Source organism: Sciurus vulgaris (assembly GCF_902686455.1).
Source record: "Sciurus vulgaris genome assembly, chromosome: 18".
Taxonomy (NCBI): domain Eukaryota; kingdom Metazoa; phylum Chordata; class Mammalia; order Rodentia; family Sciuridae; genus Sciurus; species Sciurus vulgaris.
This window is the reverse complement of record NC_136479.1, coordinates 38,175,426-38,200,797: the sequence shown is the minus strand read 5'-3', so window position 1 is coordinate 38,200,797 and position 25,372 is coordinate 38,175,426. Positions and strand designations below refer to the sequence as shown.

Sequence of the window (25,372 nt, the reverse complement as noted above, 5' to 3'; positions counted from 1 at the left end):
TGAGGTTCTGTCTTCCAAGTGGTCTAGGCTGTTGGTGATGCTTTCCATTGAGCTTTTTTATTTGGTTTATTGTCTCCTTCATTTCAAGGATTTCTGTTTGGTTTTTTTTTTTGAGAATCTCTATCTCTTTTTTGAAATGATCTTTTGCTTCCTGCAGGTGCTCTTTCAGCTTATTGGTATTATCATTCATTGCCTGCATTTGCTCTCTTATCTCATCCTTTGCTTCGTGAATCATCTTAATCATGTATAATCTGAACTCCTTTTCTGACATTTCTTCTAACATACTGTCATTGGATTCTATTACTATAGAATCTAGATTTGTTTGGATCATTTTCTTCCCTTGTTTTTTCATGTTGTTCATGTATCTTCCCCTCTAGCGCTGCAGATCTGGGGTATTGCAGATTTCCCCCTATAGGCTTATAGTGGCCCTATAGGTTTCCAAAACCCTTTCTTTAAGGGGAGATCAATATTAGCAGTGCCCAAATCAGACACTATGCAATCCTAGACCAAATAGCCCCTATGGGGACAATAACAAAATTGTCAAAATAAACAAAATGAGTTCAAATGTTATCTTTGGTAAAACAAACAGGTTTGCAGTAAGGTCTGTGAGGACATATTTTGATTTCTCAATTAGAAAAATGGCTTTGATAGAGATCTCAGGTTTTATGTTATTTCTGCTTATAATGAACACAGTGATATTCTGTAAGCTGTAATTCACTCCTGAATACATCCAAAAGTCACTAAAGTGACACCTATGGCTCACATATAAACGAATTAATTCGATAAAAAAAAAATACTCTCTGAACACCTATTTGCCAAGAGCTATCCTGTAGCAGGGCTGTGAACTCAAGTAAAGGTACTTCTCGGTCCTTTAGGAGTTTAGGGTTTAGAAAATGGGCTAGGGTGAGAGGTAAGGACTACTGAAAAGGCAGGCCCCCAAAGACTCAAGGGTTTGTGGATGCAACCACAAGCAGGGATGTGGGAGTCAAAGAAGGGGATATTAAAGTTTGTTACAAGGACAAAGGAGGCAAAGCCTTATGAACACAGGAAACCCCGTGTGTGATATAACTCAGGTATCAAACAGCACAGCAAGTGGGGGAGACAGCAAACCGCTGGGAATCTGGGGAATATAAATGGCATGGGAGAGAGCAGCAGGACCTTTTGTAAAGGAAGCTAAGGGGTTCTGTAAGGAATCATGAGGTATTCAGAAACTTGGAAGCACAGAGGAGAAATTGTGATTTTGTAGTAAAGATATGAGAACCACCTTATCTACCTCTATGGCTTCAGTGTCACTGCTGGACCTGACTCCCTTTAGCCTCTAGCCCAGACACTCAGCTGTACACCATTCCACTACCATACCAACAGTTGACCACACTCCTTGAGGTTTTACAGCTCCTACAAATTTAAGATGTACCCTATCAAACTTAAGATGTACCCCATCAAATTTAAGATGTACAAATCATCAAGCCTACTCTACACTAGAAAATCAAACCAGAATCCCCATCACCCTGTGTTCTTTATCTCACATCTCTACAGGGAGAATCTGCCTTAAAAAGGATTAAATCCTCCCTATTTCTCACTCTTTGACCTAACCTACATTTAAAAACAATGTAAATCAGTGCACTGCGATTAGTCATGATAGGGGTCACTGTGACATACTTGAACATGCAACCAGTCTACTTCCCTGTGCCTCGGCTTTCCCTCCCTGTGGTCCCAATTCCTCTACTTTACTCATTTCCCTTCTGATTTCATGGGATTCCCCTCCCCTCTTTTTTCTTTTTAACTTCTATATATGAGAAAACATGCCACCCCTGACCTCCCTTCTTCAGTGTCGGACTCACCATATCTTATCTTGATTATACACTGCAAAGTCTCACATTCCCTTCCTGCCATTCAGGCATCCATACCCCCACACTGTCACTAACAGTGATATCTCCAAATAACCAAGCCCACGGGTCCACTCACAGTCTGGAGTCAAAGCCTCTCTGGGCTCTTGCTGACCACCATGTAAACTGCAAAGTCCAACTTGGCCTTCATCTTCTTCACATACTACCATAGTTCACATCTATGTCAAAGCCACCTCATAGGATAAGGGTAAAATGGCAGGCTATAAATGAGTAAAAACACACTACAGTAAGTAATGTGTCCCTGAAAGAGCACCATGCCCTACTAAAATATACATCCCTTAGTGTGTATCCTTGGGAGCTTGTTGAGTGTTAGCCTGTCTGGAATACTGCAGGTGTTCATGAAACTTGTTTAAGTAAAAATTTAAAAAGACAAATAAAAGAAATTCCTGATGATGGCACATGATATATAACATTAATAACATGAACTCTTTTATACATGACAGATAAAACTTGCCTGTGGTAAGATTTTTTTATTTTTACATAATATTGGGGTTCATTTTGACATTAATATACAAGTATGGGATGTAATTTGCTCTAATTCAGTCCTGAGTACTTTTTTTTTTTTTCCCAGTTAATGCATTACATAGGGAAGTCTGATCAGATTCATTCCATGGCTCCTCCCCTTAGCCATCCCTCCTGCCCCCTTCTCAACCCACCTCCTCTACTCCACTGATTTCTCTTCTTCCACTGATCTCTTTTCATGAGATACCCTGACCTCCTTTTTCCGATTACTTGGGTCTAGCTTCCAAATATGAGAGAAAACATTCAACAACTGACTTTCTGAGTCTGGCTTATTTCACTTAACATGTTGTTCTTCAGCTCCATCCACTTACCAGCAAATGCCATAATTTCTTTTTTTCTTCATGGCTGAGTAAATCTCCATTGTGTATGTATGCCACATTTTCTTTATCTGCTCACCTACTGATGGGGATCTGGACTGGTCTCATAGCATGGCTATTGTGAATTTCATCACTACAAACATTGATGTGGATGCATCTCTATTGTATGTTGACCGGATAAAATACCAAGGAGTGGGACAACTGCGTCATATGGACATTCTAGTCCTAGTTTTTTGAGGAATCTCCATACTGCTTTTCCACAGTGGTTGTACTAATTCACAGTTCCACCAATATATGAGTGTATCTTTTCCCCCACACCTTTGCCAACATTTATACTTGCCATTGTGCATGGGATAAGATGAAAATCTCAATATAGTTTCGATTTGCATGTCCTTGAATGCTACAAATATTGAACATTTTTTCATATATTTATTGTCCACTTATATTTCTTCTATTGATAAGTGTCTCTCTTTAGTTCTTTTGTTCATCTGTTAACTGCCATTTTGTTGTTGTTGTTGTTTTTATGTTGTTTTCTGAATTCTTTATATATGCTGGACATTAATCCCCTAAGGAGCAGGTGGCAAAGGTTTTCTCCCACTCTACTGTCTCATTCTTCATGCTCTTAATTGCTTCCTTTGCTGTGAGAAAGCTTTTAATTTGATGCCCTCCCACTCATTGATTTTTTATTTTACTCTTATGCTTTAAAAATCTTGTTAAGGAAGTCAGTTCCTCTAACAAAATGTTGGAGTGTTGAACTTACATTTTCTTCCAGCAGTTGCAGGGCTTCTGGTCTAATTCTTAGGTCTTTGATCGACTTTGAATTGTCCATTGTACAAGGTGAGAAATAGACATCAAGTTTTACTCTACTACATATGGATTTCCAGTTTTCTCAGCACCATTTGTTAAAAAGTCTATCTTTTCTCCAGCATGTGTTTTTAACACCTTTGTCTATGGATTTGTCTTGCTGTCTTCTATTCCACTGATCTTTATGTCTGTTTTGTGCCAGTACCACACTGTTTTTGTTACTAAAGATCTAAAGTAGATCAGGTACTCTAATGTCTCCAGCATTGTTCTTCTTGCTCAGGATGGTTTGGGGTCTCTTATTCATCCAAACAAATTTTAGATTAGCACTGTATTTTCTACTTCTATGAAGAATGTTATTGGTGTTTTAATGGAAGACTGCATTAAATCCATGTAACACTTTGGGGAGTATGCATTTCGATAATACTAATTCTACCTGTCCAATAACAATGGAAGTCTTTCCAACTTCTAAGGTCTTCTTCACTTTCTTTCATCAGTGTCCCATAATTTTTATTGTAGAGGCCTTTCAATTCTTTGGATAGATTTAATCCTAAGGCTTTTTTGTCATTATTGTGAATGGGATGGTTTTTCTAATTGCTTTTTCAGCAATTAACTTATGGATTAACTTATGGATATTGATTTTATACCCTGCTACACTGCTGAATTTGTAAATAGTCTTTGGGAGAATTATTATTATTATTTTGTTTGGTCTCCTAAATATAGGATCATAGCATCAGCAATGAGGGATAATTAGATTTCTTTTCCTATTTGAATTCCTTTAATTTCCTTCTTGTGTCTAACTGGTCTGGCTAGAATCGTAAGGACTATGTTGAACAGTCGCTCATCAATACATGAGAGTGAGCATCCTTGTCTTTCCGTTTTAAAAAAAAAAAAATATATATATATATATAGATATATCTATATATATATATTTTAGTTATAGATGAACACAATCCCTTTATTTTATTCATGTATTTTTATGTGGTGGTGCTAATGATCAAACCCAGTGCCTCACATATGCTAGGCAAGCACTCAACCACTGAGTCACAACCCCAGGCCCTTCCCTGTTTTTTAGATGAAATGCTTTCAGGTTGCTTTTTTTTTTTTACCCCCCTGTTCATAATGCTATTGGCCTTTGGTCTGTTGTATATAGTCTTTACAAATGTTGAAGTAAGTTCCTTCTATCCTTACTTTCTCTAGCATTTTCAACTTTAATGAGTGCTGAACTTTGTCAAATGATTTTTCTGCATCTATTGAGATAATCATGTAATTCTTGTCTTTAACTCAGTTTATGTGGTGAATTATATTTATATGCTTTGCATATATCAAATGAACCCTGTATCACTGGGAAGATCATGGTATACTACCTTAATGTGTTTTTAAATACAGTTTGTCAATATTTTATTAATAATTTTTTCATCTATGTTCATCAGGACTCTTGGTCTAAAGACCAAGATGTGTATTTGGTTTTGGTGTTAGGGTGACACCAGATTCACATAAGGAATTTGGCAGTATTTGCTCCTTTTCTATTTCATGGAATAATTTAAGGAGGAATGATATTAGTTCTTCTTTAAAGGTCTGGTAGAATTCAGCTGAGAATCCATCTGGTCCTGGGCTTTTCTTTCTTGAATGGTTTCAGTAGCTGCTTCAATTTCATCGCTTTATACTGGTCTGTTTATGTTTTCTATATCTTTATGGGTCAATTTGGGTGGATGTGTAAATATCTTCGAGATTTTCTAGCTTATTGAACTATAAATTTTCAAAATAGTTCCTGATGACCCTCTGGATTTCAGTAGTATTTGTGATGGTATTTACTTTTTCATCTCTAATTTTGTTTATGTGGGTCTTCTCTTTCTTTTGGTTAGTTTGGTTAAGGGTTTATCAATCCTGTTTATCTTTTCAAAGAAATCACTCTTTGTTTCATTGATCCTTTGCAGTTTTCTTTTTGTTTTTTCTCAATTTCATCAATTTTGGCTCTGACTCCATTATTTCTGGTCTTCTATTTATTTTGGTATTGGTTTCTTATTTTTTCTAGGGCCCTAAGGAATAATGTTAGATTATTTGATATTTTTCTACTTTTTTAATGCAGGAACTTGGTGCTACAAATTTTCCTCTTACAACTAACTGCTTTCATACTGTCCCAGAGATTTTTGTATGTTGTATTACTATACCTATTGTTTCTAAGGTATTTTTTGGCTCCCCTGACTTTTGCAATCTAATTCTCATGCAAAAGTATATTATTAACCTCCAAGTATTAGAACTTTTTTATGCTGTTGATTTTTAACTTCATTGTATTATGATCTAATAGGAACCAAAGAATCCTATCAAAGAATTAGGGTTTGGGTAAGCAATCAGTTGAAATCTGAATTGGATTACCTGTAAATGTGACCTGCCATTTTTCACTTGCAACTTTTTAAAATTTTATTCTTATTATGTTTATTAGGCATTTTCATTATAATGTGTCCTAGGATTTTTTTTTAATCTTGCCTATTGTATTTGGATTTCCATCCCACTGCTAAGTTTTGAAAAATTTTCTAAAATAACTTAATTGAAAGGATTGAGCACTCCTTAAATAGTTTGTATTTTGGAGTCTTCTTCTACCCCAGTAATACTTAAATTTGGTCTCTTAATTTTATCTAAGATTTCCTGAATATTCTGGTCATGGTCTCTAATCATTTTTTCTTTTAGACTTTATTTGATGTCCTGAATATTTTTTCATGGTCACTTAGCATCTTTTCTTTATTGTTGATTTTATTTTCAGGATTATATATTTTGTCTTCAAAGCTTGAAAATCTGTCTTCAATGTGATCTAACCTATTTGTGATACTTTTCCACTAAATTTTTTATTTGATTTCTGAAGTCTTTCATTTCCACAGTTTGTTTGGTTCTTCTTTAGAATCTCTATATCTTTACTAAAAGAATCTTTCACTTCTTTTATTTTCTCTTTGAGTTCATTACTTACATCTGAAATTAACTTGCCAAACATTTTAGTCACAAACTTTCTAAAACTCTCCAATCTTTCCTCCACTGTGGTATCAATGGGATCCACTGTTCAAGTGTTAGGGCTGTCTGGGTTGGTATGTTCCCTTGTTTTCTCTTACTTCTTGTATATCTACTCATCTCTTGGAATAATTATCACTTCTTCTTTTATGCATAGGAGTATTTAGGGAGCTTCTTTCTCTTAAAAACCCCAGTCTGGGCAAAGATCCAGATATTGATACTTCAGTTCAATGGGTGTCCTGTACTGTTCCCAGTATCAGCACCGCTTTCAGAGAAGATGCTAAATCCTATTTACTGCAATCACTTCAGAGCAAAGCCACCTACTAATCAACATTAGGAAAAGCAAAAAAACTTTGTGATAGCATTCTTCACAGTTCCTCGAATCTAGGTATAAACTTATAGTAATGTTCAGAAATGGGTTGAAAATGTGTTATTAAACATAATAAAATTGCTATAACATTATCGAGGGGGTGAAAAGGGGAAGAGAGAAAAATTAGGCAAAAAGAGAGAGGAAAAAGAAAGAAATGATGGGAAAAAAGTAATACACACCAAGGAAAAAAGAAGAGAGAGATGGGGTAACCTGAGGCAGTAAAAGGCAATATAAGAAGTAAAAGAATGGTAAGAGGAGCAAGTATAAAACTGAGCTTGGGAGGGAGGAAGGGAGTGAGGTGGGGAGGGAGAGGGAGAGAGAGAGATTCCAATTAATACTTTTAAAACATTTGAAGAAATATAATCAAACTATTATAACAAAATTAGGGAAACAACTATAAAAACAAAATGAAGTATAATATATTTATGATCAAAGTTAACATTGGAGCTATTTATAGTCAACCATGCCAAGGTGGAAAGAATCCTGGAGTCTACCTGGCTTGTGCTTCATCAGGATGTGGGACCTGTAGAAGACAGTCATCACTCTTCAGCTCTGGATGCCCCTAGAGGTACTGGGGTGCAAGACCCACTCTCATGGTTGCCTCTCATGAGGCTGCATGCTGGGAGGGTGCTGTACTACCTCTGCTGGATGTTTCTAGTGTGTGCAGGAGCACGGGATGCAGGGTGCTGGACTTTCACTCTGGTTATAGCACGTCTCCTCCAAACAGTTCTCTTCAACGTGGTAGGGAACCTGGTGGCTACGTGCAGGCATGGACCTGTGGTGTGCCTTCTCCGTGGGTGGTCTGTGGTAAAAAAACGCCCCCTACCCCCCTCCAACTCAGAAACCTGGGCGCTGTCCCTGTCACCAGCTGGCCTGTCCTAGTAGGGGCTATGAACCCCAGGAGCCTCACTCCTCTGCTGAAATAGAGAGAGTAGACCTGGGATCTGAACTCACAGGCTGCAAGGCGAGCACAGGACAGAGGCAGGCCCTAGCACTCCTTGCCTTCAGCCGTGAATCTGGCTCAACGGGGCTCCCCAGGCCTCCCTGAACTTAGAATGCAAGGGCTCTGTGTGCAGGGAGGGTCAAGGCCTCCTGTGGTCATGCCTCCCAGAGTGCCTAGCATGGAAACCCAGTCTAGCAGGCACACCTGCATCTGGAACCACTTGGAGTGGTAGCCAGCTATGGGCGCCATAGGATGGCTTTCTGTGCACGATGTGGGTTACAGTGCTTCATTTCCTTCACTTAACACACTGACTCGTATTTGAATCTCGTCTGCAGGTCTCTGTAGCTTTGCCAAAAGAAGCTTCTGTGCTTCTCTTCTCCCTCCCTGGCCCCACACTGGCCTGGAGGGGGTTGGTTACCCGCAGGAACCAGTCAAGTCTCTCCCAGTGTCAGTCTGTCCAACATGGGGTCTTAGAGAGCACTTCTGTCACCCAGCTCTCTGGTCTTGTTCTGTGTTGTGGAGGCATCGGAATCACAACCGTCTGTGTTCAGGTTTTTAATGATATACTTCTTCTTAAGGACACTCTTTCAGGCTAAAAAGAGTCTTTCATGAGTGAACCTCATCAATATATTTTATCAAAAAAACTCCACTTCAACATGACATGTACCACCACCAGACATCGCCTATAAACTACACTAGCACAAGTAAAGTTCTGGAGTGCTATTCAGGGTTTAACTAGACTACAAATTTTAAAGAGCAAAATAAAAACTGGTTCTCAGGTTATTTAAACCTATTAGAGAACACACTAGAATCATTATAAACTTGTATTAAAATTACACACACATGCACTGCCCTAAAGTCCACACAAACCTATGACAATACAGCCTTCACTCTAGGACCCAGAATTATGAAGGCATCACCTCTTTATCAGGGTATAATGAATACAAAGATAACATCCATACCTTCCCAATTGCTGAGCAATATACCTGACAGGGAAGCATGATTTTTAAAAATGCAGGACTACTGAATTTGTGCCCCGTACAAAAATGGGCCTGATCTATAATTGCCACAGGTCTCATTTCACAGACTGTTCTGATCATGTGCCCCAATAAATGAGCTCCCCATTTTGTTCATTTACACTCCCATTTTGAATTACTGCTTGCTGCTTTTGAGTTTCAACAAAAATGACAGACTAACTACTGAAGTCAAAAGCTTCCATTTGCTTAATAAGAATAGAATTTACATTTGAATAATCTATCAAAGTTGTACCTACTTTAACAATACATGGTAACTGCAGTAATATTCATCACTCTAAAGGCTGAATGCTTACATAATACTTTTGAAGTATGTCCGTGCTCCAATATGCTTCAGACCTTTCATAATATTTAATTTGCAGCACCTTTTAGGGTGTGCCTTCTATTATCTACAGTATATATACGGGGAAGCTGAAGCTCAGGGAAGCTGAATAACTTGCTTCTGATTACACAAAGAATAAGTGGCTGATCTGGGATTACAACCCAGAGGCCACTCTCTTAACTCTACATCCCATCAGATGAGATATCTCTATTAAGAAACCGAAAGGAAAACCTGAAAAATAAGAAGGACACTTCACTCAAATGTACTCTAATCAGTATTTCCTCAAAAATTTTGAGACTACAAGATTGTCATTTTACTTGTATTTTGTCACTACTTTGAATATTAATATTTTATCAGAAAGCGTATTATTATAAGTATATAATTTGCAAAGTTTAAACTAGTCTTTTATTTCCTTTCTTGGACAACACACAAAATACGTACATATATACATAAACCCAACCAATAGAAGGGCAAAGAAACTGAACAAACACTTCACACTTCACACAGGAAGAAATACCATCAGTCAACAAATATATGAAAAAATGTTCAACATCACTAGCAATTAGAGAAATGCAAACTAAAACTACACTGAGATTTCATCACACTGCAGTCAGAACGGCAATTAACAAGAAGATAAGTAGCAGTAAATGTTGGTAAGGATGTGGGGCGAAAGGCACACTCATATATTGCTGGTGGGAGTGCAATATTGGTGCATGGAATCATTATGTGACCCAGTTATCCCACTCCTTGGCATATACCCAAAGGACTTAAAATCATTATACAACAGTAATGCCACCACAACAGCGTTCAGAGAATTCACAACAGCTAGACTATGGAAACAACTAGTTGCCCTTCAACAGATGAACGGATAAAGAAATGTGGTACATGTACACAATGGAATATTAGCCACAAAGAAGAATGAAATTACGGCATCTGCTGGTAAATGGATGGAACTGGAAGCTATCATGCTAAGTGAAATAAGCCAATCCCAAAAAACCAAAGGCTGAATGTTTCCTCTGATATGCAGATGCTGACTCTCAATGGGCAGAGGGAAGAAGGGAATGGGAAAGACAATCCAATGAATCAGACATCACTTTCCTGTGTTCATATATGAATACAAGGCCAGTGTAACTCCACATCATGTACAACCACAAGAATGGGAAGACATACTCCATGTATGTATGATATGTCAAAATACATTCTAATGTCATGTGTAACTAGAAAAAACAAATCTTTAAAAAACTCTGAATTTCACACTACAGTCACACCCTGAATTTTCTCTCTTAGCAATCTTCTTAAATCTAACAGCATTAGATTGGGTGGGGGTGGAGGGGGCTCCTATGGATGGCAAAGGCTGTTTTTCCCCCTTTAGGTTTTATTTACTCAACAATTAAATGGATACCTTATAATCTTTAAAGTATGAAAAATAAATGTGAGCAAAAGGGTTTACCATCACTTAAGATTAGGGATAACATCTAGTATATACAGAACCTAATGTATGTGGGATTATACAATCTATAAAGTCAGTAAAAAGCTATCGTTAGTGACACCCCACATCACCTTCACCCCCCATAACCAAAGGCAAAGGGTGGAGGTGGGAGAACGTCAAAATAAAAGCCTATGCTAGAAAATTTACAATGAAAAAGAACAAACACCCTCTCTGTGAAATACTATATGCATCACAGCAAAGAATGACAGCCCATAAACCGAGGTTACATAAACACTCTAATAAAACCCAGGCGTGATTTATGGATGCAGCCGTCTCTGCTTACTTCCACAGAGCTGTGCCTTACAGCCACAGGTGCCCAGCACCTCTCCAGCAGCAGCAGGACTTGGTGTGCTGTCCTGCCTTCCTGTCAGTGTCCTGTGTGGCAGCACAGGAGGAATAGAGTGGAGGTGGCTAAGATCATAACAGATCAACCCTTCTTTGTTAAAGGCGGAAATAGCCAGCTTCCCTTTGTACTTTCACAGCTCCAGTTTACATGGCGTTCTCCATCCCTACAAACCAGGTCACTGAATACTGGAGCAACGAAATGCAAGGAAGAGATCACCGCACCAATTCAAAGTGTTCAGGAAATGGCCAAGCTTCAAGGAGCTTCAAATTTTGTAAATAAAACATTTTCTTCATAAAAGACAACAGTATATGGAGAAGTAGCCTTGATGAAATGTATCCCATAATTATGTCCAATGTTTCTATATTATTCGAAAGTGGGAGAGGGGAGACGAGAAGAGGGGAGAAAAGAGAACGGAAGAAGAAGACAGTGTAAGCCTTACAGTATGATACTGGTACCTTCACTAAACTTAATTCTACCTTCCCCCAAAACAAGGCTGGTTTACTATTACAGCAGCAGACTGGGCACCTACACATGAGCCTGCCTCACTCATGCATAATGACATCCAAGGTCTTGGATATTTTCTTTGTACGCCAGGCCTGAGAATAAATAGACATGTCAAAAATAGTTTGTTAAATTTCATTTTCTTAAACGAACTGGATGAATCCATAGTTCAATAGACTGTCGTAAAGTATTTAAATTCTGCAAGACTACAAAAAAATGAGTATGCCCATATAATGGAGCTCCACTTTGACTCATAAAGTAACTTCAAAATGTGTCCGATCCTTAGATTGACTGTGAGGATGCTGAAGTTCACACTGCTGAGGCAGAGCTCTGTGAGAAATACTGGCAGGACTCTGGCACACAGGTTTCTACCAGATGCTTTATTAGGCTCACCTCACAGCAAACCTGCAATGGAAAAAGAACCACAGGATCTCTAATAAAAGCTTCGTGTCTGAATCAGAGGCTTCTTACAAGAATTTGTAAAGACTTTATGCAGAACACTGAGGTGTCACTGGTGAGCCCAGACTAGAAAAGATTCTCTGAAAGAAAGTTCCAGAACAAGACCGCGAAATAGAACTAAACAGTGCCATCTGGTGCGAGAAAAACAGGGAAAAATATTAGCTACAGAACTATAAGGCAATGCCTCATTTTAAAACCTCTACTCAAATAAGAAGGAATACTTCCTTTTTTTTTTTTTCAGAGAAACATTCCACTGATTCATGAATAATTGTTTTTACACACTAAAAATAACGAGTTTCTTTAAAAAAATGGAAACATTACTGAGTCTTCCATCAATGTAAACCATTAGCACGGAGTTACACAAACAAACAAACAAAAAAATTATCCCTCCTATTTCTAGTGTGTTAGGCTCTGTCTCAGGTGTTTGAATAGCAACCTTAGTATCTTATCAAATTTTTTATTCTGTGAATTTACCTTCAGTTTAGTTCATTACTTTACTATATATACATATAAATTATACATAAATTATGAAGAGGAGAAGATATAATTCTGTTCAAGTAAAATTCTTCTCCTTTTAATTTATGCTCAATCTTTTTTGGGGGTGAGCAGAGACTTCTAGCAATGTTTAATGCTATTCTTGACACCTGTTCTCTGTGCATTCCAGTAACTCCTAACCATATGCCAATAAGAAACAACTGAGTGAAAAAGCAATTCCACCAACAATTTACAGGGGGGCCAATTATTAAGTTAATGTTATTTCTAACAGGAAACAGCAACTCTGCTAATACCATCAATATCTTATAAACCAGTCATTCAAAGCATTCAAAAAAATTTCCTTTACCAATGAGAATGCAAAACTAAACAAAACAAAAAAAAAAAAAAACCAAGATAAAGATTAAGTGGAGTATTTGGAAATGAAAGTACAATCTCTACTATTAACATTTAACTCACCTGTTTTCCAGATTCTTTCATAAAATAATAATCTATCCTCCCAAACTATTTGTGATTACAGAAGCATAGGATTCCACTGACAGAAAAGACTCAAGATCATTTTGAGGCCAAGAGGTACTACATCGATGTCATTTGGAAAAAAAAAAAAAAGAGAGAGAGAGAGTTAAACAACACATACAAATACATGAAAGCAACACAAGAATGTCTACGTTTATTTTTCTTTCCAGAATGAAAGTAAATGACACAATAAATCCTGTGAGCATCCAGAAGAGCTAAGATGAAACGTCACTTGCTGCAGGCTTTATGCCTCTTTATGCCACAGATTTTATAAAGCAAACTATTACCCACGACCCTGCTGGAGTCCACAGGAATTTCACAGTTAGAGCATTACAGCAGAGAGGAAAAGAAATCCCGTAAGTCAGAGAATGAAAACAGGGAACCTAATGAAAATATGTAACTAATCATCAGGTCAATATCCCACTAGTTCAAGATAACTAAATACATACTGAGAAGTACGTCAATGAATGGTAAAAAAGAACAAAAATACTGAAATTAGTAAGTTTTACAGATGATATATTTAGAGGAGGGAGTATGAAGCTTTTTAATTCCCCTTTCCACAAGTTCTCAGCAAGTAAGAGCTATACACAAAGTTTTCCTCTTTGGTAGCCTGTAGATGGTGCTGCAAACCTGTTTTTCTTCCCCAAGAAACTGTTGCAGTTTTATCACTGGAGGAAGCTCATTTATACACCTCACCCCTTGTAAAGCCTGAGAAGGCAGGTGGGAATTCTCCCACCTTCATACTGATCCCTTTATATGTATACATGAGTTCCTTTCTTTAGAAAACGGATGTATTAATAAAAAAGTTCTGTCTAACTAAATGCTTTAAAAATAAAATTATTATACATATCTACTGAATAAAATAATTGTTGAGGGGGAAAAATCTGTTAATACCATTTTGTTTTGTACACTTCCACTTCAAGGCATTCACAATTAACAGCTGAGAAAGTAATTGGTCCAGATCATAAATGGTGACCCAGGTGACCTGGGCTACTTCAGGTCTTGTAGCCTCCCTTAGAGAATATGAGGCCTCCCCCAAACAGATAACAATGGCAACAAAGTTCTGTTTTCCTAAGCCCTTCTCTGCAGAGTAGAACTAGCAAGGCTCTGGATGGTCCCAAAGTCACAAGCTTCTGGGAATTAGAAGGAATTAGAACCTAGACCTACCACTGAACCAAGGCACACTAAAAAGCCAAGTGAAATCCAGGAAAATAGATAATTCTTTTGCAAAGTGGTCATTACTTAAATACTACGTTCTGAATATCATATACTGCACTTGAGCTAAACCAAGTATTCCTGAAGTGTGTAGATGTAAAAATCACCATCTTTATATGCTTACTTTAACTCTAAAGCAATAAGAGTTTCTGAATTAATAAACTTTATTTTTAGAGTGGTTTTAGGTTCTCAGCAGAAAGGAGCACAAGCACAGAAGATGCCCATTAGGCCCTGCCCTCACACAGCTGCCCACTGCTGACATCCCCACCAAAACAGTGGCTCTGTCATAACTGATCAGCCTCTATCAACACGTCCTCCCCTCCATCACGTGAGTGAGGGTCCACTCTTGGTGCTGTACCAGCTACAGGTTTTGACAAATGCATACTGTCATGTACCCACCACTGCCATATAGTTTCACTGCACTAACAATTCTCTCTGCTCTATTTATCCTCCTTTCCCAACTACTTCCCAGCCACTGTGCTCTCTTGGTCTCTACAGCACTTCTGCAAAGGTGTTTGGATGTCTGATTTTCTGCAACCTCCTCCTCTCCACCCCAAAAAAGCAAATAAATTCCAGTGTGAGCCCCTTAAAGGAAGAATATATTTTGTACTCAGCATGCACCGAGTGAAAATTAGTATATTGTACTGAATTAGGTCATATCAATATCCTAAACTATTCTTTCCCATCATTCTCACATTAAATACACAATAAGTTAATTTGAAGATCTTTAAACTGTAGGAAATATGGAGAGACTGGCAAAAAAAATCTCTTCTCTTTAAATTATTTTTCTACTAAAAATATCAATCATTAAAACTGAGCCATAAAAAAAACTGAGCCATAATCAGAAGAACCTAATATGAAGAATCTGTAATTAATTTTAAAAACTTATTTCACAATTTACTGTTGAAATATGAATTCCCTTTGTAATCAAGCCCATGACGATGAAGTTACATAAAGATGATCCGAATCACGCTGACGATGGGCAGTATCAGTAGACTGCCTACTAGCTAGCAGCTGCACTAAGGGCTTTCATACACATTGTCTCCAATAATCTTAAGTATGTGGGTATCATATAAGGAACCTAGTACTCTGCAAAGTGGTATCATGTTCCCAAAATCACAAGGACGATAAGAGACGTTAACTTGAATGGGGACCAACAGCACAACTGATGGGTTCAGCTGTATACGCTGGACTCCTAAATCAGAACCATTTACAGAAAAATGATAAGAGAATTTTCATTACAAACAAGTACTCACACATCTTTCCTAAGAACACCAAGGTGTCAGACTCTTCAACACTCAATCATTATGGCTAAAAGCAAGATTTCTAAGGAGGGTAACAGCTGGTTTCCAGGGTGAAGGTAAGTCATGCCACAGGTAACTGCCTAGAACGCAGCCCCCATGCTCCAGGGCTCCCCGTGATCCAGTGCTCGGAGCCACTCCAGTCAGAACCACATCCTCAAGACCAGCCCTCCACCGTCTCTTTCCCCCTCTTCAGTTTCATCTCTGGCTACTTTTCAAAGTGGCTCTACTTCAAGTGAAATCAAGTTGGAAAGGGATGGAGTATTAAAGGATTATACCGATTAAGTTTTCAGAAGCCAGGTCTTGCATTATGGTTTTTTTAAAACTAGTTTTATAGTTACACATAGTAGTTAGTTTCATCCACTCTACGTATTTACAAATTATTAACTGTTCACCTACAAACTGTCACTGGAAAGTTACTATTTTTAGCCAAAACTGGGAATATCTGGAGACAGATATTTTGGTGTAATGTATGAAAATATGGTCATTGATATTGTGAGTGGTTCTGAAACCTGGTCAGAACCACAATGCACTTATAAAATACATAGAGTAGATGAACTTTTTTTTATAACTCTCTTATTTATATTTTTTATGCAGTGCTAAGGATCAAACCCAGTGCTAAGCAAGTGTTCCACCACTGAGCCACAACCCCAGTCCCCACTCTATATGTTTTTAATACCTAACATTTACTAGGTGTTTAATATCTCCCAGGTTTTGTACTCAGGGTTTTACATACAATATATTATTAACTTCTATACCACCAAGGAGTGGGCAATATTATCTTCATTTCACAGAAGAGAAAACCAAGACATGGCCACAGGTCACAGACCAGGGTTCAGAACCACAGTGTCAATGACCATATTTTCATACATTACATCAAAATGTCTGTCTCCAGATATTCCCAATTTTGGCCAAAAATAGTAAGTTTCCAGCGACAGTTTGTAAGTGAACAGTTAATAATTTGTATTAAAAAAAAAAAAAAGAAAGAAAAAATAAAAATCAACTACATTTAAAAATATTTAAAATTTGTCCACACTTAAAAGTAGAATTATTTTGTGATAAAATTCATTGAGCATATATAAAGTACCATAATGTTATAAAATCCAACTATACAGTAAAATGGTTACTATATGGAAACAAGTTAACATATTGACCATCTCACACAATTACCCATTTTCCCTCTTTAGCAATGGAAGGTAATCTACTTATCTAGCAAAGATCATGAATATAATACACTATTACAAACAACAGGCCTCATGTTGCTTTTAGATATTTAAACTCATTCATTCTATATATCTGCTAGTTTGCATCCCTTGAGCTACATCTCCTCATGTCTTTACCCCGATCCTGACCCTGGAAACTGAGGTAGAATGCAAAAGGAAGAGAAAGAAGATATAAAGGAAAGAAAATAGTATTTTAATTCAGAATTTCCATATACTCTTCCAGGCCTGTTGTTCCCAAATTCCTAGGAAATCTATAAATCTGCTTGTGCTTTGTTAATTAACCCCCCCCCCCCAAAAAAAAATCAATCAGGAGAGATCCAATGTTTTCAAAAAATGTATTATTTAATTAACTATCCAGACAATAAAGACTGGGTCAGCCTGAAGATTCTGAGACTGACCGGACCACCATAAACCATCTTGAGATTACCAGACTGATATCGTTCCTATACACCTTCCCATATCTGCCCCTCACCAAGTTTTCTTTTAAAGAAAAGCCAGGAACCCCCAAAATGTATATCTTACTCTCAACATGGCCTGCAATCTCCCTTGAGTGTGTACTCCTTGCTTTACTCTGGGAGGCATCTCTCTCTTGAAAGTGCCCCCCTTCTACCTTGAATGTGAACCCATGTTCCTAAACAAATAAACCTCTATGTTCCTTACTGGTGTGTGCTGATATTCTTTTACTTCATGTATGCCAAGAACTCCCTAGTCCTGAATTGAGTTCCCTCTTCTTTTTGGGAACTCCTTGGAATCTTCAGTGACACTCTTCTCCCAGGACAGTAACCACTGCTTTATTTTCTAGCCTCTTGTTTCTTATCAATTTTTTTGAAGATTCCACGTATTAGTGAGATCATGCAATATTTATCCTTCTATATGTTGCTTATTTCAATTAACATGATGTCTTCCGGGTCCATGCATGTTGTGGTAAATGGCAGGATAGCCTTAATGGGTTCAATTATTCCACTAGACACTGTATAAATATAATTATATTTAAAAGGTAAGGCAGCATTTACTATAATCATATCCAAAATGACTTTCAAAAGGCATATGATCTATTTAGTGAAATAGATTGATTTTATAGGGAATATGTATGCATTTTACATTCTTTGTCATAGTGAATACACCTGAGAAGTGCATTTGACTGATCTGCAAAACAATTAGGAGAAATGTTCCAATTGTGTCAGCTCAGTAAAGGTCTCAGTGTTGGAAACAAATGTACCAGTAACACTGGTCTTGCTGACTGGCTTTAGAATTCCTGCTGGTAAGAGCATTCCTCTTGAGTATTTTGGGAGCCCCTGTAGTCTACTTCATCTGGAATTTCTAGCCCTCTAGATGACAGACTCAAGCCAAGGACATCTCTGCTGTCTGAAGGTCTATGGTTAGTTGCTACATTGCTCTCTCAGCATTTCAATGAGCAAAGGAATGTGGAAAATAAAAAGTGACCAAAGGCAGAGTAGAGGTGGCAGTGAATCAGAGTAGGCAGAGGAAAAGGAAAAATGCAGCAAAAGGAAACAGGGAATCAATCTTCTGAGAGAAACAGTATTAATTACCTTTGGCCACAAGATAGCTCTTGCCCAGAGTACAACTGCATTCACTTAGGTTGTGGTATACTATTCTCTTAAAGATTACTATAAATTAAAATATATTTTTAGAAAACTATCACCCCGGCCAGTTGAGGTGGTGCCCACCTATAATCCCATTGAATTGGGAGGCTGAGATAATTGGCTCACAAGTTCGAGGCCAGCCTCAGTAACTTAGCGAGACTGTCTCAAAATTGAAAGAAAAAAAAAAGTACCAACAAAACTGCCAGCTACTATCGCTCTAATGAAGTACAATAACATTTCCATCTTATCATCACTTAATATCAAACACAGATTTCCTGTAGCATTTAACATGAGATCCAACATTTGGTCTCCAACTTGGCATGCCTTTCCAGTCACTATTTGTTACCACACTCCAAGCCACACTTAACTTCTAAGCACCAAAGCCACATAGAATCTTCTAGCTGTGGCTCCTTGTCTCCTGTGCCACTCCAACTCTTAATTCACCCCTGTCCTGGACCTCCATCATCTAGAAATTTCCTTTGAGAAAAGCGATTTAAACTCTGTCAACTATCCCACTTTCTTTCCAAGCAGTTATCATATTTTATAATTATTATGTATTTGTGTCATCTGGACTGTCCCCATCAAAACTGAACTGCATAGCGTAGAAACTACATTTGGTATTTTTGAAGCATGTACACACAACTACTCATATATGCCTACCTCACAAGAGGTACATGATAATTTTTAGGATGTATGAAAAGATGGACAGAAGAAGATTGAAAGAAATGGGAAGAAAGAGATGGAAGAGATTAAAGACACAGGCTGTGTCAGAGAATGAAGTAGAATAAGAAACTGATTACACAATGAGTACTATATATCATCATATGAATCATAGAACTGGTCAGAATCAAAGATCAGCTGGTTTCATTCCTTCATTAAGGAGAAGAAGAATGACCTAAGGATTAACAATTAACACTAAAATCCAAGTTTCTTAAGCCTCATTTTGTGAATATTTACAAATATAAGAGTTCACAAAATTTTTGAAAAATGTAATTCAGAATGGTCTTAAAAATCCTAGAGAATCTACAACTAAAGTCTACATAAAAAAAAAAAAAGTCAAACACAAAAAAGTCAAAACCTCAGAACCTCTGCTTCTCCCTTTCAAGCAACAGTCTCTCAAGAAAGAATGTATTCTGCATGAAAGGTGTTATACCAAGTGCACACCCCTCGATAGCAGAGGGCCAGAACCATTGTGTCTCCCATGCGGAACAGGAAGCTTAAATAGGCAACTGATCTGCCCAGGAGACACAGCTCACAAGTCACAGAGCAAGATAAATCCAAACAACAAATTCATATGCAGCAGAATTCTTCACAAAAGGCATCAAGTTCACATCGGAAGAATTCTACATAAGCCTGACATTCTTTAGTGGGTGGCATAAAGCAGGAAATATGAAAGCAAATGTTCCATTCTCATAATCTCCACTATGAACAGAACTGTTGAATGCCAAAGATATAAGTGATTTGTTATACAGGTTGGGTATTTGTAATGCCAAAGGCTGGAGACTAGGATGTTTCAGACTTCAGAATTTTTTGGATTTTAAAATATCTACACAGATATTACAGTTAAGCATTCCTAATTTGAAAATCTCAAGTCCGAAATGCTCCAAAAGTTGAAACTTTTTCAGTGTTGTTGACATATTTCAGCTTTTCAGATTTTGGATTTAGGAGAGCTGAACCTGTATTGGGATGAAAATTCAAACCCAATGCCAATATATCAAAACTTAACAAAAATAAAAGTGTTCTGAATATTGCATTCATACTCAAGTCATGCCTAACTAATGAACATTATTAGTTGCTGTTTTTTGGGGTTTTTGTTTGTTTTTGTTGTTGGTACCAGGAATTAAACCCAGGGGTGCTTAACCACTGAGCCATATCCCCAACCCTTTTTCATATTTTATTTAGAGACAGGGTCTCGCTAAGTTACTGAGGCTGGCTTGAACTCGTTATCCTCCTGCCTTGGCCTTTCAAGCTACTGCGATCGCACACGAATGAAACTTAGTTCTGAGTGGCACTCTCAGCAAAACATTTCATCAAAATAAGCAGGACTAATCAATGCGTCTACATTTTGATTTTTATTTGCAATCCTTTTAATTGTTAACTGCCAAAATCATCATTAGGTATAATGTTGTTATTATAACAAGATACTTGATACTAGAGACACCACCAAATTTACTAGACTTTCCAAATACATCAACAACATCCATAAGCTAAAGAGTATCAATGATATAATTCTTGTGACTATCAAGTTTTCACACTTAGATGAAGAAACCAACAAATCTAATTCCATGCATGAGTGTACTCTGAAGTTTACTAAGCACTTTCCTTCCTTCCTTTCCTTCAGTCTGACAGACATTTGTTATATTTCTAATGAGTACAATGCAATGAATGTAAGTTATCTAATCTGGTCCTGTGCAAGCCTCACGACGTAAGGAGAAAAACTCAAGGCGAAAAGGAAAAGAAGGAGGTGGGATTCACGGAGTTATTTATGTAAGATGAAAGAGACACAGTTGGAATTATAAAACAATTTTCCCAATTCCTCTTATAGTGCTAAGGATGTTATTCATATAGCCCATGACACTGATGTTCCAGAGGACAACAAACAAAACACCAAATAGTTAAAAGAAAATCTATACTTACTTAATCTGCCTCTTTTCTCCATGTCAATAACCTCTTCCTGATATAATATATACAGAATTCTTTTTTAGATGTTTTTGTTTTTCCACCTTTTATACTTCTACATTTTTAACTACAAAAAACAGAATTCAATATTCCTTCCTTAATACTCGCTTCCTTAAATCTCAACTTTGGCTTCTTTATTGAAAAAGGAATACCTGATACTTACCAATCTTTTTGGGAATTCAAAAGCTCCAACCAAATTTGCCACCTTAGAGCCAAGCAGATCTTGGTCAACACTGCTTTTCCGTGCGTGGCATTTTCTCATTTAAAGGACCTTCTTATTTCTCTAAAATTCACATGTACATATCATGACTAGCACAATATGTCTTATGCTTGGGTCACTACACTACTTAAGCAGACATTGGTATACTCACTGTATAGGTACACTACAAGGAATGTGTACTGCTTAAAATCTTTTAACTCTCTTGGTCGTACTACTTCGACTCAATGAAACTAATAGCTATATTTCAAACAATAGTTTATTGGGATATAACTTGCATATCATGTAATTCACTCATACAGCTAAGTGGTTTTTAGAACTTTGAGGGTAAAATAGGAGGTAACTGACTCATGTTCTTCCATAACAAGAATTCTGTACTCATCCACCAACAAGCTTTGGATTCAAGTTAAGAGGTTGTGAAATCCCAACTGAGCCCAAGATAGGCACAAGAGCACAGACTCACATGCAGGTGGCAGATACAATGACTGTGCTACCAGGGTCCAGGAAGAAACCCCCACACTCTTGCCTGGGCAGATGGGCTCTTCTGTCTGCTGACACTGGTTCTGGCAAAGTTATCACAAGTTACTCTGTAACTGAACTCTAACCCAACTACATCGTGATGCCAGCACAAAGAGGTTCACAAAATGACACAGGAAGAAAAGGCCCTTCTGAAGCAATGGGACACACTTGCCAGCCTCCATGCTCCAGCAGATCCTGAAGGGCCCTATCTCAGGTCTAGTCACTTTCTATTACATTTTGAGAGTAATCCCACCCAATCAGAGAAGTGCTAGAAAACACACCTGTCTAAACCACTGGGACAAGCTTGCCAGCCTTGAATCCACAAGCAAATCTTTAAGGAACCATGTCTCAGCTACAGACACTTTTTGCCAGAGCCAGGGAACTGTCCTTCTTCAGGGAATGCCAGAAGACACACTTATCTGAGCCATCAGGACAGGCTTCCTGACTTACATCCCTTGGTAGATCTTGAAGGGAGCCTCTAACACCCCCAGCTTCTCACTGACATAACCTTGAGAAAACCAACCCATGAAGTAAACTCCTGGGAGAGACTTTTTGCCCTCTGTCCCTTAACAGTTCCAAAACAGACTTTAAATGTTAGCTCCAGCTTCACTTAGCTGTGGTATGTGAGCAATTCTGCAGACGTGGCAAACTGCTGAGAATCTTGTCTACTGACGCCATGAAGTTTAACTTGCAAACATCACTCTTGCAGCTGATTCTGAATTAGCCATGAAGCTCAGTTTCAGCCCTTCCTGGCTGTGGACTGGAAGAGTTCTGCTCAGCCAGGGTCCTGCTCAGGAATGTGTCCATCTGAGTCCCTGTGGGAGGCTGGCCAAACTGTCCTTTCATTGGATCCTTAGTTCACCCTCAATCTCAGTCCTGAACCCTTTCTTCCTCTTTCTATTATCATTATTTACAGCTATTAATTATATAAATTAATGGAATTCACTAGACATTTACATACATGCACATATCATGTCTTCTTCATGTCTAACTTTCATTCTGCCCTCTCTTGCCCTCTCCTGGATCCCTGATCTCTTGTATTTTCAGGATGTCTTTTTTTTTTTTTAAGTTTCTACACAGGAGAGAAAACGTGATACTTAATCTTTCTGTATCTGGCTTAATTCACTTCAGTGATGTCTTCTACTTTCATCCATTTTCCTGCAAGTAACAGGAATTAATTTTTTTTATGGTTGAATAATACTTCTTTGTATAGCTATACCATATGTTCTTTATCCATTCACCTGTTGATGAGCATCTAATTTGATTCCATACCTTAGCTTTTGTGAGCAGTGTTTCAATATGCAGGACTATCAGTATGCTGAGTTAATTTCTTTTGGATATACACCCAAGAGTGGTATAGCTGAATCATACGGCAGTTGTATTTTTAGTTTTTAAAGGAACCACCATACTGTTTTTCCATAGTAGTTATACTAATTCACATTCCCAATAACAGTGTAAAAGGGATCAATTTTCTCAATATCCTGGCCAGCATTTGTTATACTTTTGTTTTCTGAAAATAGTCATTTGGGCTAGGGTGAAAGAAACTCTTATTGTACTTTTGATTTGCATTTCCTTAATGACTACAGATGTAAAGTATTTTTTTATATACTTATTGACCATTTGTACTTCATATTTTTGAGAAGTGTCTGTTCAGATCATTTGTCCATTTTTGTTTATTACTGTTTTGTTAAAATTGTTTCTTTTTAGTTTTTTTATATATTCTGGGTCTTAATCCTGTGTCAGATGAATAGCTGGCTAAGGTTTTCTTCCATTCTGCAGGCTGTCTCTGCACTGTGACTGTGTCCTTGGCTACCCTGAAGCTTTTCAGTTTTCAGTGATCCCACTGGTCTTGTTTTGTTTTTGTTTCCTGAACTATGGAGTCCCATTCAGGAAATAACTGCCCATGCCACATCTTGGAGTGTACCCCTATATTTGAGTCTAGTAGTTTTAAGTGTTCCAGGTCTTACATAAGGTCCTGTGACCCATGTGAAATTGATTGTTATGCAGGTCTGGGGGTCTTCTTTCATTCTCCTTCATGTACTGTACATGGTCCAGTTATCCCAGCACCATTTGTTAAAAATCTGTCTTTTCTCCAGTGTATATTTTTGGCATCTCTGGCAAAAATCAATTGGCTAGAGATGTGTGGGTTCATTTCTGGGTCCTTTATTCTGTTCTTTGGTCTTTGTGTTGGTTCTGATGCCAAGAGTATGCTGCTTTTGTTGTTCTGGCTCTGTAGTACATCTTGAAATCTAGTATTGTGATCCCTTTAGCATTGCACATTTTGCTCAAGATTGCTTTGGCTACTCAGAGTCTTTTGTACTTTTATACGAATTTTAGGACAATTTTTCTCCCCACGAAGAATTTCCCATGATTTTGATGGAGACTGTACTGAATCTGTAGATTGCTTTGGGTGGCATGGTCATTTTAACATCTTCAAGTTCTTTTCTCAATGTTTTGTAATTTTCATAATAGAAATTGTTTACCTCCTTAGTTAGGATTATTCTGAATGAGAATGCTATCTATATTTCTTCTCATTATTTATGTACTGATTTTTATATACTGATCATGTATCCTATTATTTTGCTGAATTGATCAGTTCAAAGAGTCTTATGGTGGAGCCTTTAGCCTTTTCTAAGTATATAATCATATCATCAGCAAACAGGGATGATCTGACTTACTCCTTTTCTATTTATACCCCTTTTGTTTCTTTCTTCTTTTGTTTCTGGCTGAACTTTTTAGCACTGTGTTAAAAATGAGCAGTGAGAGTGGACCACTTCACTTTGTTCTTAATCTTAGAGGAAATGCGTTCTTACCCACCCCCATTCAGTATGCATTAGTAGCCCCTTTCTTCTGTGAACTGAGAGAAGCTCTGCCTGCCAGAAAATATGGAGACACATCCAGTATTATGCCCACATGCTAGCATTTGTGCGTCAGTCACATGTGGATCGTGAAATGGCCTTGTAAACTGGCTCAGCTTCTCAAAATGTCTCATCAGAGCAGGCCCGTTCACACTGGAATGTACTGGTAGACACACCTACCTATGTGGCCCTGGAGACAGGCCTGACGATCTTGGTATCAGCTGTGAACCTGAAACAACCCAGTGCCTTGGTTTCAGCCCACTGCAGTCACAAATACAAGCTACCAGTAGAGTAAACACAGTGAACCACCCAGTGATCTACCAGGAACCTTTCCCCAAACCTGGATGAAGCCACAGTGATCATCCACTGGAGAGCAGACCTACTGGGTGAGATCTGTAAAGCAAATCCTCATCTCTGAACCAGCCTCCCATGAAATTCCACCCTGGACTATTGGCCACAAAGGGCCTGGGCTTAGCATGAGTTCCTGTGCTACAGTGGCTATAAACTTAAGAATCACAGCAGACAGATGGTTCAGACATGCTACAGAAGGAGAGACAAAACCAGACTGAGAAGAGAATATCTACAATTGATGATGTCCAGACACCAACTTCAAAAATCAGTAACCAGAGAAACATGATGTCACCAAAAGGGCACTGTAACTGACCAGGAAGAGGAGGAGACTATCTGTCTCACACAAATAATTCAAAATAGCTGTTTCAAGGAAACTCAAGAGAATT

General features: G+C 37.9%; 1 protein-coding gene and 1 long non-coding RNA gene across 13 annotated transcripts in view; both read right to left on the bottom strand.

The window, feature by feature from the left end:
• AUTS2 (activator of transcription and developmental regulator AUTS2) overlaps positions 1–25,372 on the bottom strand; it is a 1,098,554-nt gene that overhangs the window by 615,757 nt on the left and 457,425 nt on the right. The gene's annotated exons all lie outside the window — the stretch shown is intronic.
• Positions 4,532–23,787, bottom strand: LOC306649757. Its single transcript, XR_013760705.1, has 2 exons — positions 18,554–23,787; positions 4,532–14,986 (listed from the first exon to the last, which is right to left on the bottom strand). It is a non-coding gene; the product is annotated as an uncharacterized lncRNA (long non-coding RNA).